The 15813-nt window shown below is 42.1% G+C and overlaps 1 pseudogene; it reads left to right on the top strand.

Annotated features, from left to right (window-relative positions):
• Positions 1–23: 23 nt before the first annotated feature.
• Positions 24–15810, top strand: LOC128506936 (uncharacterized; annotated as a pseudogene).
• Positions 15811–15813: the final 3 nt, after the last annotated feature.

Raw genomic sequence — 15813 nt, 5'->3', positions numbered from 1 at the left:
ATCTGAAGTCCTGTCTAGTTTGGATGTCGGAGTATCGGTACACATCGGTAGAGATCTTTCTTTGATTATTTTTCTCCAGGCTGTGATGTTGTTTGGTGCAGTGGCCAGTGCCAGTGATAATCCAGAAGAGTGAGTTACAATCACACACACACACACACACACACACACACACACACACACACACACACACACACAAAGGTTTTCTCACTTAAATCACATGGTTAAATACCATTGGGTGAGCAAGGCAGATAATGCTTACTGCAAGTTTCTGATGCAGCGCAGTAAAATGTGTTTTCCTTCATCAGTTTGTGTATATCTGTGTGTGACTATGTGTGTTCCCCCCACAGTCTGTCAGTATCAGTACTACAAGGGTTCTCCTGTAGCGCAGTCCAGACTCTTCCACTGCAGAAAACCCAAGACCTAGTGAGAGCCTGTAGACCACGTGCAGGCAGAGACAAGGTCCTCCTGGAAGAGGCTCAGGTACATACACTCATACACTGTATTTGTTTACATTCTGCACATGGTCTGGAACAGCGCAATAAGTTGAGACTTAAACCTTCGAGGCTACATGAGATCCCGCACAAACTCGTTGTGTTCTGTGTTTCAGCTGGTCTGCATGTACAACTTTGTAAAAGATGATCCATCTTTTAGCTTTACTGATGTCCCCTCTGATTTGCTTCTGTACTACAGGTATGTAAGACAGTCACATACACATGTAGCAGGTCGTTGATGCGTACTGTATATATTGAATAACGTACTGTATAAGGGAAGAAGACAGCTTTACTTCTTTTGATTACTCCTCTGTGTACCAAAACGCACACTTCCCCTGCATTCAAACGTAAACATTTCAAGCATCACAGAATATGGTCATATCTTCTCTCTAATGCGTGTCTTTGTTTTGTAGCTATGAGAATATACAGAAGGAGACCTGCCAGTCATATTTCACTGCCCTGGGCCGTGCAGATTTTTCCATTCTTTCCTCTGTCCTTGACAAACAGACCATCCTGTTCAACGCTGCAAAGGACTGCCTGGTAAAAGATACACAGTAACATGTTCATAGACCAACACACTCAATATTAACACATTATTGTTATGTAAAGAAGACAAACTGGATAGGAACTCCACTGCCATCTCTCCTTAACATATCCATGCTTCACTGGTATGTCACCTGGATCAGCCAACAATTAACAACAACTTTCCATTCTCCATCCTATTTCCAGCTGTTTTCACTTCATCATTACTAATGCCCTGAATTTCCAACCCCGCTTCATCCACCCTTCTCTCTCTGGGGCATCCAACACACTCTCGTTTTTACTTCCTCAATTTTTTTTTTGCAGAGCTCAGTTCATCTGGCCAATTAGTAGAAATTCTAGCTTACTTCTTATTCCTGTTTGTCGAACCGCTTCCACATCTGAGGCATCTGTCTCACGTCTTCTCTGAATTTTACACAACAGTCTTCTTCTTTTGGCTTCCACCATTATAATCTATCTTTCCCTTATGGTTTGTAAATCTGTAGGATATATCTGGTGTGAGTCTGACCAGGGATCAGGTGGCGATGCTGGGGAATATGGCTTGCACACTGGACGCCTCCTACATCCAGAACTCTGACCCTCTCATTTTGGAGAACCTAAAGAACTGTGGAGATCTATCTGACTCCCAGATAACTGCTGTACTGTCACTGCTCCTCAGTGGAAACACTGCTTATGGGTAAGACAGAGCTTGAAGAAAACAACTTTTCTGAACCTTCGTTACAATACATTTTTTAAATGAATCATTTTTGTATTATACTGTACATGAATAAGATCTCACAAACATTGATATTTTAATCAGCAATCCGTCAACGTGGAACGAGCAGACAGTGCATCAACTTGGCATCCTGGCTGTCTACTTCACATCAGACCTCTGCGACAAACTTAGCTTTGTATGTAAACATGTTCAGTTTTCATTTGGTGAAAAATGCTTCATTTGTTTATGGAATGTTAGATAAGTTTTACTCATTTACCCTACTGTCTGTGCTTATTGTTGCAGAATGTAAAGAGGGAGATCCTGTCAGTCCTGAGAGAGCAGAAGATCCCGATCAAGATCCTAAGGACATTCTTTACGAAATGCAACTCAGAAGATGCAACAGGTAACAGTATTCACAGTGTAAAGCACACTGAGATAGAGAGATATAGTTTCAGATTCTCTCCGTCCGTGACTGACTTCCTGTTCTGTGTGTAACAGTGAGCGACATCTCAGCGGTGACGATTTCAGATCCGTCGTTCCCTTTCGGCTTTAATTCCACCCAGTTTGATCTGTATCTGGACATCTCCGTCCTGCAGTACAACCTGGCAGCCATCACTGAGAAAGTGGTGGACATCAGCCTCCAGACTGTCATTCTGAAAAAGTTAAACCAGGTCAGCAGCACTGAATGCTGGAGTCTTTCACACTACAGGAAACAAGAGATTGTTTGTGTCATTTCAGTTATAGGATTCTGACCTTCCTGACAGAGTTGGGTTAAATGTGATATTGGGAGCTTGTTTGTTGTCCAAGTGTACTTCTGCCAAAACTGGGTTGTTTTGCATTGAGAGTTGAAATTTTGTCTTTGCGTGTATGTTGCATTTCCCCAATTTGGATAGTGTGTGTTAATTGCTGATTTTGTGTCCATATGTAGATTTACCCATCAGGCCTTGATGATGGTGTGCTGCAGCTTTTGGGCTCCACGTCTCGTGTGGCCACTACAGATGACATCAGCAAGTGGAACATTAACATGATTGACACACTTTACTCTTTAATGGACCCGAACAATGGACCCTGGGACCCACACATGGTAAAGTGTCTGTGTGTGTGTCTGTGTGTGTGTCTGTGTGTGTGTTTGTGTGTGTGAGAGAGAGAGAGAGAGAGAGGATCTGTGATCCTACAGGTCCTCATTTTCAGTGCTCAGACCCTGATGTGCTTGCTACAAGAATAATGTTTGTGTGTTTTGTAGAGTCAAGCACTGATTATGAGGTATTTGAGCACGGAGGATCACTATCTGGAAAGTGCGGAAATAAACGCAATCGGTTCCAACATCTGTACTTTAAACGTCAGTGTACTGCAAACCATCACTGCTGAGAGCCTAAAGTAAGTACACCCTCGTAGGCACACCCTTCCATAAACATTGATGAACAAATGAAAGAAATTTGAAAATAAAATGAGTACAGTAGTTCTCACCTAGATTTTTTCATTATGCAGGACGGTCCTGTCTCCAGATCTGTCGTCATGTTCTATTGAACAAAAATCTGTTCTGTACATCATCGCCAACTCTTCATTCAGCAATGAACACAGCAATACCCTGACATTCTACCAACTCATAAGACCTTACTTGGGTAAAGCACGCATCCACATTACAGACAGTATTAAACAAGCAAAGACATAAATTAGTTTTTTTTTTTTTTAAACAGCAGTATTGGAAATGAATTTAAAGAATTCACATGAATGCACACACACACACACACACACACACAAAGAACTGGATTCTTTAAGAATTTTTTCTATCTATGTGTGTGTAGGTGGAGCTCCTCTGGAGGATATACAAGCTCTTTCTACCCAGAATATCATCATGGACATCACCACATTTATCAGTCTAAACCCTGCTGTTCTCAAGGTATAAAACATAAAATGAACAGAGGTTTGAGTTATTATACAGAGGTATCTTGGCATATACAGTAGTTGATCAATTGGAATGGTTATTACCGTCGCGCTCACCGCCGCGTAAAAACGTCAGCGGCCAAAATAAATCAGTTGCATTTCAAAGTCATTCGTAAAATGGCCGCCAGGTGGCGCAAAGTGACATTTTCGCTCGTTGCCGTAAATACAACAGTGACCGTTATACAGCGTATCTCTGTATCGGTTTATTGTTATTTAAGTTCTGGATTATTTCAGGTACTTTAAACACATTGTTGGGTTGCTCATGTTGGCTCTTATGAGATACAAATGTCAAGTTTACAAATGAACACCTGGTTGGGTTATTTTGACCCAACAACTGGTTTATTCATTATTCTTTCCTTTCTCCAAATATCAGCCTGCAGAATGTTTGAAATATTACTGTTTATTGTGTTACAGGTGTAGTTTTAAGAGTTGTTTAGGCAGGAATGCGTGTGTATACAGCTCAAAACCTCCATCAGTTATTAAAGATAGCGGCTATTTAGAAAACATGCCCAGTGATTTCGGAGCTTCAGGAAATCTCCCGGCGCTCTGCGCATAACACCGGGCCAACTCGTGTCGGAAAGAATTTATAAACGGTTTCTAAACATGGGCTATTGTTTTTTTACTTATAATATTTGTTAATTTAATTTAAATGAGGTTTGGGCTCAGGACTTCGACTCGGCATCGTGATTCTCCTCTTTAATTTACTCCATAGTTTTAATCAGCGCTCAGCCGCATGCATGAAGTTTTCCATGATTATGAACGCGTCGGGAAAACAGCAAGCAGACTGACTCTGACCATTTAAAAAAACGTTTGCGTTCATTTTCTGACGCGCTCAAGTTCACCAAAAACAATACAGAACAGCGCAGCTTACAACACTTATAAAAAAATCACAACACTTACAAAATCACAACGTTTTTCCGTTATTGTGAGTGCGCTTAAATAAAAGTTGAGTCTTATAAAGGCATGTAGTCTTATATAGTTTTATTATATAGTTTTTGCACATTAATCTGACACAGTTTTTTCAGCCTGTCACGGTGTGCGCCCAAATCAATATCGCTCCTCGCTCACTAGTTAGGCGGCCTCTCCTTCAGACATGCGAAGCAGCGGGACCGCAGAATTACACATGACTGGTGAGCTATCGTTGCTATCGTTGCCCGGGCTTGCACCACGCGCTATAAAATACTCGAGGTTTGTTGGGCTACAGTGGATTTTACTACGCGCTGTGTATGCAGCGCGCGTGCAACAACGCGGAAGTGCGGCATGCAAGCAGGGCAAATGGAACGCGCCCCAGAGACTTCAAAGGAGCGAGAGGTGGGAGGGGGGCGGTACTGCCATCCGCGGAGAGCGAGAGTCAGCGCGAGCAGACGGATGGCCATTGCACTCACACCGCGTAGTAAAATCCACTGTAACCCAACAAACCCCAATCATCACCAGCCGTGCCTTATTCCGTCATGTCATGTGGGCATTATAAGCTTTGTATTGAAAACTTCTAACTAAAAAGTGGCAGCTGGCACGCCTAAAAATAGACGCAGGTTATTTTTTTAATAGTCTAAATAAAAACCCTCCGATTTAATTTCCTATAGTCTAACCAGCGCTCAGCCGCACGCATAGTTTTCCCGAGCGCGAGGAATTTTTTTGTGCTAAATAATGTTTATGCAGTATAAGAATTCCTATTAATCCTGGGTTGTTCTTTTAGTGTCACTATAGTGCTTTACAATGCCAGACAACATTCAAATACAAATGATTCACCCTCCCCAGGTGTGAATCGGCTGTTCTCACCTATACATTCAGAGGAACTGAAATGCACTTCTCCACACTTTAAAAACCTCTTGAATCTGAGGCTCTTCTGGAGACTTTCAGTGATTTCAATTTGTGTAATTTTAATCTCCTGGATTCTAGATTCTAAAGTTGACATTGTTACCTTTTTTAATCATTGGAATGGAAGAATTTGAGATTTTCCTTATGATAGCATAAATTGCATTGTTTTTAATCAGTCTATACACAATAATATTCTTTGGTATTTTTTTTTTTAAACGGGTATGGGGGCTATCTTGGTTCATTAATCTCCGTGCCTGGTTTAGGTTTAGTATTCAGTGCGCATCTGTTATATTACAACTATCATAACACTCAAATACCTTTTATTGGGGGTTAAGTGACTGATGTGCCTAACATTTTTCAGCTGAGTCTTTGTTTCACTGAAAACGATCGCGACACCCCTCTCTCTCACACACACACACACACACACACACACACAGAGCCGACCAAATCATTAGCACGTCCCTCCCCCAAACAGCACAGACATTTACTTTCTATCCATTAACTTACACCTGAACTGAGTTTTTTGAGTAACATGGGTCGAACCCGTTACAAATCATAACAGTCTACTGCATTTCATTCTTATAATAACGCAAAAACACAAGCGGGGCTGAAAGACCGACATCTGCTGACACAGTAGAACGTCCTAACACTGTTTTAATTTTACGGTAATTTATTTCAGTTAATAAATCTACTATAAATTTAAAGAACACAAGAAATAAGATGACACAAATCCATACACGCTTTTTTTCTAATTACAAGTGATAAAATCAAAAGGCTCACTGTGTTAACATTTATTGTGCCTAAATTTGATCCTAATAAGATTTGATTTAATTTGAATTTTAGAACAGTGGCAGCTGGAACACCTAAAACAGATGCAGGATTATTTTTTTATAATCTAAATAAAAATGCTTTTTTAAACGTGGGCTATTGTTATTTACATGCAATATTTGTTAATTTAATTTAAATGGGGTTTGGTCTCCGGAATGTTGAGCATCAGGATCCTCTTCTTTACTTTCCTACGTAGAATCAGCGCTTAATCGCAGGCATTAAGTTTTGTAAATTCGTTTAATGTTTAATAGTAAATAATGACCCCCGTTGCGCTGTACCACCGCTCGGAAAACCTTATGAAATACAAGTTTAGGACAATTATGATGATCTGCCACGGCGTGCGCGTGTGATGGGTGTACGCCCAAATCTACTATAACTACTCCCTCACTCCGTAGGCTCCCTAAATAGCCGGCAAAGGGACGGGAGCCGCCTATTTGTGCCAGCTGGCGATAATTAACGTTAATATGATCTCGGGCTTGCTCCGCATTATAAAAGCAAGGCGCGGAGGTTTGTCTGAGGTCTGGGAAGTACGTGATGTAATGGAGAATATAAAAAAAAAGCATGTCAGTGGGGAGATGTGACGCGGCCCAGGCGCTTTAAACAAGGACACTAGAATTCCGCCCTTTGATCTCCGCGCTGAGGACAGCGCGAGAAAGAGCTGCGCGAGCTCCCGCGGCATCTTCACTCCCGCACCGTGCCCGCCCTCGCAGCCCCGCTGCCGAAGAGGAAAAGTGTGGTTAGGTTTTTGCGTCAGCGAGAACTCGCGCCGGCCATCGACAGCGGGAGAAGCGCCGTCACGAGGGAGTGTGCAGGAGCGCTGCCTCCGCGTGCTCAGTTCTGCCACTCGCACCAACACTTAGCATCAGCTGTGTTCCCGCATGCCAGTGTGGCACAGCCCCCGGAACTGCACATGCACAATCTTTATCCCTTTCTTTCCTTTCTCCCTCCTTCAACACTTTCCTTCCCCATTTTACCTAAATAAATTACCCTTTTCCCGTAAGACCTCGCCTCGTGTCCGTGCTTTATGGTGCCGCCCATGCAACATGGGTCGAATCCGTTACAGATCATAACAGTCTACTGCATTTCATTCTTATAATAACGCACAAACACAAGCGGGGCTGAATGACCAACATCAGCTGACGCAGTAGAACGTCCTGACAATGTTATAATTTTTATGGTCATTTATTTTAGTTAATAAATCTACTATAAATTTAAAGAACACAAGATATAAGACGACACAAAACCCACACGCATAATTACACGTGATAAAATTTAAAGGCTCACTGTGTTATTTTGTTTAAATTTGATCCTAATAAGATTTAATTTAATTTAAATTCTACATTTATATCGTCATTTTAGTTCTGTGATTATAAATTTGTTTAACTACAATGTTTTACTTGATTTTATCCGCCACTACGTGCAGTTCTAAAACTCTGTGTCTCATTAATCCAGCAGAGAATGAACTAAGGCATGAGGCGTCAGCCTGTAGTTATATAGCGCCACTCAACGGTAAAAGCCAGCAAACGCACAAAGCCAAACGGTACCGCCGAGCGCGGCGACGGTAGGACCTACATTCCGATTGATTAACCACTGTACTGTAAATTTTATACATTCTGGAAGCGAGTTCTTAAGGTAAAATTAAGTATTTTCCCATTGCAAATAACGGAAATGCAAATAATCCATTTCAGCCACCAAAAATGTACCAATATTCCCAATTTGGTCATATTTTTGCATCTAAAAACAAGCAGAAAATTTAAAAAAGACATTGAAATAAAACCAAATATGAAATGAATAGACAATAAATCTCAGATAATCTTAATTTTGTAATTTCTTTTGGCACCAGCTGCTTCAAAAACAAAACTGAAAGTGGTTCCCTTTTCTTCTTACTGCCATTCCTGCTAACATTCTTCGGAAGCGTGGTGCTATGTATTTATTAAATCCTGCACAAAATGCAATAAACCAACAAAAAAAAAATGTGTGAACTTGCTTCGCTTGGTTTTCCACTGATGCAAACAAGTTTGGAACGGCTCTCTGAAGTGCGCACAATGTAGCAGGCCCCCGATTCAGCTCGGTTCGGCTCGGTTCGGTCTCTTTTATGCCGAAAATGCTTGTTGTGCCGAGGCAAATTTCCTGCAAAATGTTTAGTTCTTAGGGCGAAAATACATGAGGCGGGGTGTTCGTATGCTAAGATATCACTGTATAAAGAAAGACTGTGGAGTAACTTGATGATGAACTGTTTTTGTGTGTGCCAGATGCTGAATGTGAGCACAGTAAGGGGTCTAATGGGGGTAAACATTGCGGAACTGCAGCTGTTTGAGAACTCATCAGTGGTTCAGTCCTGGGTGTCACAACAGAACCAGTCTGATCTGAATACACTGAATCTTGGCATCATCAACCACAACCCTTGTTTTGGTGTAGACAGGTGGGCAGTTTTACAGTATCAAGTGAAAAAGAATAAACTTTGTAGAAAATGTTTAAGTACAGTAGGTATGTACTATAATTCTTTTTCTCCACCCAGTCAACAACTTCATGGCGAGATTGCATCCGGAAATGTTTCTGCAGTGCTGTGCAATTTCAGCATTCCTGACTATGCCTGCTCATCAGTGAGTTCTCTAACAATAGAAATCACCTCTGCTCACGCTCAGTCCTGTTGTGTACAAAAGAAATTTTCTGTTTCCTTTCTTTCAAGGCTGTTGTTCTAACCTCTGATGATCTGGCCACACTGCTCACATGTGAACTATCAAGCAGCGTGATCTACTCCAAAGAAGCTTGGAGACGTTTCTTCCAGAATTTTGCTGGACCTTTGGATGAAGCATTGGACAGGTTTTCCATCATGGTATGACCATGTTATCAGTGCTGTGGTCAAAATGTACATTTGTGTCAAACAGTGCACTGAAGTTTATTCTCTTCCCTGTAGAACATCAGCAGCATTCAGTCTGACCCAAATATACTTGATGCCATCGGGGAGGTGATAATCAGTAACTTCAACACAGAACAGCTGATGAATGTCACATTTATCAGCAAGTGGTTCCAGGTCAGGCTAAGACCATTTTTGTCATCAGTGTCCACACACTTTCTCTCCAGCCTCAGTTCCAAGAACTTCAACTGCAAGAGCTACCAAGTTGTGTAAGGATGGACAGGGGAATTTCAGACTGCCACATGTGTACTTTAGGCCATGAATATGAAGTAATTCATGACAAAACCTGTTTTGTTTTCCTAAAACCTAGGGTGGAAGCTCTCAGTAGTCTAGAACCTCTCATGAATGAGGATCAGAAGCATTCAGTCTTCACTACCTTGATCTTTCCCTTTCTGTCAAGAGTTGACCTGCCAGGTACGTAGGCTACTTTAAAGTGCCCTTAAAAAGAAAGGTGACAGTCCCAACCATGGTTAAATTAAGATAATTGACTACCTAAAGAAAATGCCCCAAGAGCCATTAAGGAATGTTTTGATGAATGTATCTAATGGTCTCTGATCATTTTAGATCCTGGCTGTGTTTCCGACACTTCTGGCAGCAATGACTGGCTTAAAAATAACCTGAGGATTTTCTCCGTTTATGCCTCCTTGGAGGATCTCAGAATTCTGAACGCGAATTTCTCCAGCGTGAGTAACATCACAGTTGCAGTAACTGCTCGTTTCTCTTGAGGTCGCAGTTCAATTCAATTCAAATCAATTTTATTTGTATAGCACTTTCAACAATTGTCATTGTCGCAAAGCAGCTTGACACAATCAAAGGAATTATTAAATTCTGTATGGAATGTAAGTGTGCATGAATCAAGATGAGCAGATTGTCCCTGGTAAGCAAGCCGCGGGCGACAGTGGCAAGGAAAAATCTCCCTGAGATGGTAAAAGGAAGAAACCTTGAGAGGAACCAGACTCAACAGGGAACCCATCCTCATTTGGGTGAAACAGAAAGCAGGAAGTGATCTGCATTTATACATTGTGTTAGATGGCAGGCAGTTCAGCTATAACAGTTGATGTTAATTGATGTAAATATGGAGTCCAGGTAGTTATTAGAGACAATTGCAATCTTGAACTATCGAGCAACCGCAGCCAAGTCAAGTCCTCAGAGAAACAGCTGTCAACAGCAGTTGAGACCAGAACCGTCTTTATGGTAGAGTGAAACCATCCCCAGACACCGGACGCTTTCCAAAGAGACACACAGGGCATCCATGCGATGAGATCTCCAACCAGAAGCGGGGCACCAGGATGGGTCAGACAGGTCCGGAGGGCAGAGGGAGTCTGGAACACTGGCAGCTCAGGAACGACATGTGTAGCTTAACAGAAAGAGGAAAGAGAGAGAGGGGGAGAGAGAGAAGAGAGAGAGGGGGGGGGAGAACAAAAGAGGGGAGAGCAGAAGAGGAGAGATAACAGTTAGGTATGGTCGCAGTCACATAATGTATAATTCGATTGTATATTTAGTGTAGAGTGCAAGCAGAGACTCCGGCAGGACTAACTATAACAGGATAACTAAAAGGGAGAGCCAGAAGGAAACACAGACATGAGGGCTCCCTGAGATGTAAAGGAAACAATCATTCTAGCTGAATGCGGTCCTGTGACTAGAACTTCTGTCTTATCAGGATTAAGCAGAAAGACATTAATTAGCATCCAATCTCTTATGTCCTGAGCACACATTGCACAAATTTAGTAAGCTGATTTTTCTTATCTGGTTTTGCTGAGACATATAACTGTGTGTCGTCAGCCTAACAATGAAAACTAATACCATGTTTACGGATTATGTTGCCAAGAGGAAGCATGTATAGGGAAAAAAGCAGTGGGCCTAAAACCGAACCTTGTGGAACATCAAATTCCACTTGAGAGCATGCAGAATAATCACCATTTAAGTTTACATACTGATAACAATTGGTCAAATAGGATCTGAGCCAGGAGAGGGCTGTACTCTTAATTCCTACTACATTTTCCAATCTGTGAAGAAGAATCCCATGATCAATGGTGTCAAACGCTGCACTGAGGTCGAGTAAAACAAGCATAGTTACACAACCCTGATCAGAGGCCAATAGGAGGTCATTTACTACTTTAACGAGTGCTGCTTCTATGCTGTGATGAGGCCTAAATCCTGACTGATAAGCAGTTGAGTATAGTAGTAAAAGATGGTCTCTGGGTTTTGTTTGGGAGAATCGCTGCATCACTGTCCCTTTGCTTTCCATTATTGTTTTCATCCTTCACACTCCTGCTATCGGGGAGAAAGTTACCGAAGCATTCGGTTACACACGTCCAGACTGTACGTCCGCCACAGATCAACTCAGCTACCTCAAAACATTGGGACTGGACTGATTAATCAACACAACCACAAACGGATTGATCAACCAAACTATTGTACACACCAACTTGTAAATGTGCTTTTGCACAATATTCATTACTTGATCTTTTTTGCACTAACTATTTTATTCCTTGCTGCTACTTACGGAACGTTTACTTTTTACCGTTTCTCCTCGCACTACCTCAACTCATTACCTCAACACCACAGAGTATTGTAATGTCATGTTTGTCGCACTGGCACTTTGTCGCTCTTGTTTGCACATTTGCACGTGCACTTTATGTTGTCTCTTCTTTGTAAAAACTTAGATAGTTCCCAGCTAGTCAGCTAAATAGGTCTCTTAGTTAGCTAGTTAGTTTTCCTGTTAATTTATGTTGTAAATTTATGTTGAATGTAGGACCTTGGTCCTGGACAAATGTTGTTTCGTTTCACTGTGTACTAACTTTATATGGTTGAAGTGACAATAAAGCCGACTTGACTTGACTTGACTTGACTTGACCTGGTGTGAACAGAATGTGTGACATGCATATTTTGTCCGGCAGGGGGCAGTATTAGGCTTGCTGTCCAGTGAGCAGAAGGCACAGTTCATCTTGCAGCCAGATTCAGGAGTGTTGGGAAATGAGTCTGTGTTTAGAGAGGTGTTCAGCAATATGGTGGCATCTTTAGATCTAATCCAACTTGGCAGCTTCTTCACAGCCTTCAACCAGACTTCAAAACAAGTGAGGATCTCTGTAGTCCACATCCAGGACACATTTTCTTTTGGATGCCACACATTTATTTTGTGCACAAGAATTATTAAAGTCCACATGTGTTCAGGCTGTTTACCCATATTGCTGTGTGTTTACAGATGAACTCGAGCATTTCTACAGCAATTTCCGAAATCATCCTTAATGTGACACTTTTGAATCTGGCACCAGACTTCCAAAGTTTCAGCCCAGAAGAATTTGCCCTGTGGTTCCAGACCTACCTTTCCTTCTTTCTTCCTGTGATTGGTCCAAACACCCTGTCAGTCATCCCCATGAACATCAGCGGTGACTCCTACAGAGAGATGTGAGCTCCTCAACATGCACACACAGATCTATTCTATCTATTTTATTTGCAATTCATCATGATTTTTCTGTTGTTGTGTTCACAGAGTGATAGGACTTGATAATGTGTACAGTCACCTCACCAATACACAGTCCAACACTGTCTTCAATCACACACTAGACTATCTCCAGTACCAGTCGAGTCAAGGTGTGTGTGTGTGTGTGTGTGTGTGTGTGTGTGTGTGTGTGTTTGTTTTAAGTATGCATGCTCCAGCTTGTGTATTTGCTGACTTCGGCTATTTCTGTGTGCGGGCAGTGATCAGGAGATGCAATTGAATGTCATGCATTCACTGGTCTGGTGTTATCAGTCTAAAGTCTTTGTAGACATTTATTTATTCATGCATTTATTTTATTTGTGGCATATTTTGCTTCGCAGGCCTGAGATATTACAGCAGTGGGAGCTTCTTCATGTTCCTGAACCAGTTCTTCCGCAGTTTTGGATTCCCTAACCTGAAGGATTTCCTGTCTCTGATCCCAGCTGATCGACAGGCAGAGGTATCTCTGATCTATCGTACCGGTCCGATTGGTTAATTGCTCAGTAAAAGTTTTACGTTGCTGTCAGTAAGTTGCCCAAGTCCCCCTATGTAATGAGTGCATTGTCTCTGATCTGTGTCCTTAAGATTTTGGACTCCATCTCTGTGGAAGAACTCAGTGAGTTCTTGAACAGGCCAGATGCAGTCACTGATGGGGCTGAGCTCTGCACGCTCCTCAACAACTACAATATGACCAATCAGTACCTAGAAAGGGTATACCAGGCGTTATTTTATCCCCGTTTTAGTCCATGTGGATTTCCTGCCTTTATTTACTCTTGATTGACCTGATTGATGGCGCAATCCATGTTTCTCTCTACAGGAACCCGTTTTGTCCTCAGCTTTGGCCAGCCTCACGTTGGCCTGTGTCTGGCCTCAGGCTCTCAGGGCCTCTTCTCCAGCGGATGTAGAACAGTGGTTTGATTTCACACTGGTTAACTACCTTCCCTACCTCACCTTCCAACTCATCAGCTCCACCCAGCTCAGTGAGGCCTCCTGTCTATCATACAGGAAACTGTAAGTCTTTGTTGGATGAAGCATTACATAAGGATCTCAGCATCAACACTTCCCCCTGTCTGTTGGCTAAAATACTCTTGTAAAACCTGTATTAACGTGACCTCTGTTTATGTGTGTCTCATCAGGGTGTCTGTCCTTGGAAAAAACTACAACTTTTCTGCGACTAATTTTGCTCCAGCTGATGTGTACAGCTCTATAAGAGCATATCTGACCAACAATGGTAAGCATAATTAGAATAAGAATAATCTCTCTTTTGTCTCTCTGTACTGAATGGTACTGAACACTCATTTCTTATATTTGTGGGCCTCATAACTATAGCATAACTATGTGAATGTGTATGATGCAGATGGCAGGCCCCGCTGCTTTAACTCCTCAGATCCTCTTCTGAACTCCACTGCATGGTTTGCTGACAACATTGGATTCTTTATCACTTTCATCAGTCTCTCTGATCTGCATTCATTCCTATCAGGAAACATGGTAACATACACACACACAACCTCACACACCCATACCTAGATATCTGTAGGTATTCATGTTGGACATTTAGACATTTATACAAGTGATTGCTTCGGATCATCTTCATATACGGTATCTGTAAACTGTATTAAACAACACACACCCATTTTGTGTGTGTTTGGTATTGTGTCCTTCAGACAAGTGTGTTGCTGGAGAACTCAGAAAATCTTCAGCTGTTCAACAACTCTGGAATATCAGCCATAGTCCTCGAATACTACACAACAGAGTTATACACCCAGAATCCTGACTTCAGCCCACTCAGGTAACACACTACACTCAACACTACACACCAAGCTACTTATTTGATTTGTTCCTCTGTGCTGGCATTTATGAAAGTTGGTTTGTGTTCTCATAGATTGCCAGCTGGACTGCTGTGTCATTCTCCATCGTCCATGTTTGATGATCTTGGAGATTCAGATGTCCAGACCATCCTGAGGAGCATCAACAACTACTGCACAGCAATTACTCCAGAGGTGATGAATCAATAAGACCCTGTCCGTTCACCAGTCAATTATTCCGTAGTAGCGTGACTGACCTATAATCCTCTTCTCCCTTCAGGTCACAGCTGTGCTGGTGGCAAAGGTCCCCAACATATCTGCGTCCACCATTCAATCTTTGGGCAGCCAGTGTGTGGGCCTGACTGTGGGCCAGATAAGCTCCGCCCCCTCCAATGCTATAATCAGCTCTCTATCCACACTCAGTAACATCAGTGGCTGGGACCAGGGCCAAGTGAACGCCCTCATCCAGAGCATCATTAATGCAGGCTTTAATGTAAGTGTACACTGCACACCTGGCAGCAATGTCGATCTACGTTACTGAAAGCAAGACCATGTATATTTACAGCGATTTCCACCTGTACATAACACAATTCTCTTGCTGTTCAAACATTTACCATCTCCTCCCTTATTGCATTTAAAAACCAAAAAAGTAAGGCTCTGTTTTTGTTTTTGGTTTGCCTCACAGGTCAGCAGTGCCTCCTCTCTGGTGTCCCTGGGAACACTCATCAGTGGTGTTCCTTCTGCAACCATCTCCAACATCCCATATTCTGAGATTGTGTCTCTATCCCAGAATCCAACATTCATCATTAACATTCTATCAGCTCCAACTGTTCTGCAAGAGACATTCGTCCAGAAGGTATGCGCTCTTTCTCTTTTCCTATTCACCATGGATGTTTTACAGACATCTTGAAGTCCTGTCCAAACTGCAGAGAGATGGGGAAGCATGTAGAACTTAAACAGTCTGGGGAGACTATCAGAAAATGCCGACAATATTAAAGATTAATTCAATTTCCAGCAAATATAGTTTTAGACAAGACTGAAAAAAATGTAAAGAAACTGAAATATTGAAAAAAAATGTAAAGGTCTTCGACACTGTCTTCCAGATAATCTCTGTAGACCAAACTGAAGCGATAGCGAATGTTCCAGGGAGACTGGTGATGTATATCCCACTTGTTCTACTGACATCTCTGAGCTCTGAAGACATTTCACTCATCAACACCCAGAGATGGAGTCATAAACAGGTAACTGAACAGACCCACATTGCTGGAGACATGTCGATCCCTATAGAGTAACAC

Source organism: Clarias gariepinus, chromosome 18, assembly GCF_024256425.1.
Source record: "Clarias gariepinus isolate MV-2021 ecotype Netherlands chromosome 18, CGAR_prim_01v2, whole genome shotgun sequence".
NCBI classification, from domain to species: Eukaryota; Metazoa; Chordata; class Actinopteri; order Siluriformes; family Clariidae; genus Clarias; species Clarias gariepinus.
Note: the sequence above shows the minus strand (reverse complement) of the source record. Positions and strands in the feature narration are given on the sequence as shown.